This window comes from Cyprinodon variegatus, unplaced genomic scaffold (genome assembly GCF_000732505.1).
Source record: "Cyprinodon variegatus isolate N-32 unplaced genomic scaffold, C_variegatus-1.0 Scaffold565, whole genome shotgun sequence".
In the NCBI taxonomy this organism is placed as follows: Eukaryota; Metazoa; Chordata; class Actinopteri; order Cyprinodontiformes; family Cyprinodontidae; genus Cyprinodon; species Cyprinodon variegatus.
Genome location: NW_015151018.1, coordinates 81557 through 84171, shown reverse-complemented (window position 1 = coordinate 84171; position 2615 = coordinate 81557). Strand labels below are relative to the sequence as shown.

Sequence of the window (2615 nt, the reverse complement as noted above, 5' to 3'; positions counted from 1 at the left end):
AGAGTCTATTTATATTGTCCATTCACCAACAGACTCATTTGTATCGCAAAGCTCACTATGTGAAAGAAACGTTGAGAATAATTGGATTTTGTCTGTTTTCGCCTTTTCACGTCATTCAACATTTCAGTTTAAAGAATGACAAACAGTATGACTTCAGTATAGCAGTAACATTTATTCCACCCAGGGGAAAGCTCTACATATGAAGCTACAATTTTTCTTCCTGCATTTGTGACAGGTATACTTTGTGCAGTGAACACAACGCTCAGTGCTGTGCTTCCTGTTGCAGAGATTGAACACCTGGCCTGCTTATAATAACAATGAAAACATCTTTAAAAAAAATAGAGTTTAGCACATTTTCCCAAAGTAAGAGTTGTAGTATGATCTAGATGAGGTTATCAATGTGTGCTACAAGTTTGGAGGCACTACAATGATCTATAGTGTAAATATTGGCTATTATATGCTTAAAATAACAATGAATAAATCTCCAAAAATACAGTTTGGTCTATTTTCCCAAAGTAAGAGAGAAAAGAATGTTAGAACTGTAAATATACAGTCATATGTTTATATAACTAGTTTTTTTTTTATGTATTTATTGCTGTTTTCAAAGCTGCACTTTAAAATATGAAATTGTCTAAAGCTGTTCTAAATGAAATGTCCTTTTGTTTAAACTTGTGTATAAAAATGACTAAATAAATCTGTCTAAGTTATAAGTAATTATTGGCTTTTATATGCTTATAATAACAATGAAACATTTTTAAAAAATAGAGTTTAGCACATTTTCCCCAAAGTAAGAGTTGTAGTGTGAACTAGATGAGGTTATCTATGTTTGGAGGCACTACAGTGATCTATAGTGTAAATATTGCTCATTTTATACTTATTCTAGTAATAAAATAAAGGTGCCATTTGTCATTTAGGCTTTGGGAAATTCCTCAAAGTATTATTTTCAAATCCAATAAATGTGATATGAAAGACATGAGATACAGATTAAATGAATGTGATAATAATCCACCTCTGCTTGGTGACGCTTTTGAATATTTCTCTCTGATTAATTTGCAACTTGCAGACGGTCCCTAAGCAGCGAGCTCCGCATAGAGTCCAATGTAAATCTCCCAGCGTGATAGGAGACTCGCTTTGAGGAAACTACAGTTGTAGCTCACTGTCTGCCTTGCTGTGGTTGCGGAGAGCTGTCTGTTTTGTAGAATAAATCATCCGCCGACGAGTTAATAATCTGGAAAAGCCAAATCTGTGCATAAATTGCCAACTTTGCTGCAGTTTCATGATGCTGTCTGCACGGCTGCAGCGGAGGAGAGATCGCTTGAGTTATATTTGCCCCGTAGTAAATAAGGCATAAATATTGTTGCTTTCTACAGCGTTGCAGCTCATGCAGTCATTTTCATTGTGCGCAGCTGTAGCTGCGTGCAACGTTTGAAAAATGTGCACAGTGTACGCCCGGATTTAGCAAGCTCCAACATTCATGTTGTGTTCCAATATCATCATCATCATGAGACGTTCTTTCAACTCTTTCATATTTTATTTCAAACTTCGTCGTTTACTCANTTCATATTTTATTTCAAACTTCGTCGTTTACTCATAGCCAAACACTGAACTTCTGATTATGTTTTCTTATCACAGCAAATACTGAAAAAGTTTCCTTTAACCAACAGATGAACCAGAAAGAAAACTTAAAACACAGAAATATAAACACCAAAATGTAATCAGAAAAACCTTTGCATGAAAGCAGAGTAAACCAGCGGTCTCCAACCTTTTTTGCACCACGGACCGCTATATGTCAGACAATATTTTCACGGACTGGCCGGGGGGTGGGTTTCGGGGGTGGGAATACGATCAAGTAAAATGATACGACTGGCATAAAATCAAATACAAACAGCATAAAAATAAAACAACAAGCCGGTCCCATCGAGGCGCAATCGGAGAAAATGACAGACGAAGTGTGCTCCTGATGTCCAGTCTGCTCCATAACTTTGTTTTGGTCGCTGTAACCGCAGAATGCCCCTTCACAAAGATAGGATGTTATAGATAGGATTAGTCTTAACCTGTGTCAAGAGGCACAGATGCACCGACTGATGTAATTGGGAGAGAATACCGCAATTTTTTATATTTTCAAAATAAAACACCACTCAGACTCTGATCGTTGATAAATTATACATACTTTTTTCTGTGCGGCCCGGTACCAAATGACCCACGAACCGGTACCGGTCCGCGGCCCGGTGGTTGGGGACCGCTGGAGTAAACTACTAACGTACAACTTTGTAAAGTTACAGGAAGCAGGAGGGTCCCTTCGTTCACTGAAAAGAAACACTAACAAATTTTTAGCTTATTAACACAGAAGGAAAACTACACTAGGAAGAAATTATATATATATATATATATATATATATATATATATATATGTATATATATATAAAGACATTTAAAAAAAATTACTGAAAGATTATTTCAAAAATTTTAAGCCTTGAAATAATCTGATGAAAATCTGATATAAAATAAATCAGATTTCCTTTGAGAAAATAAAGTTAATCTAATCTAATATTTAAAAAAAGTGTCAGATTTTTTAGGATCTTCTTGTTTACAGTCTGAGTTTCTTTTCCCTTCAT

General features: G+C 35.5%; 1 protein-coding gene across 2 annotated transcripts in view; it reads right to left on the bottom strand.

Moving 5' to 3' along the window:
- LOC107095707 (MOB-like protein phocein) overlaps positions 1-2615 on the bottom strand; it is a 26056-nt gene that overhangs the window by 6743 nt on the left and 16698 nt on the right. The gene's annotated exons all lie outside the window — the stretch shown is intronic.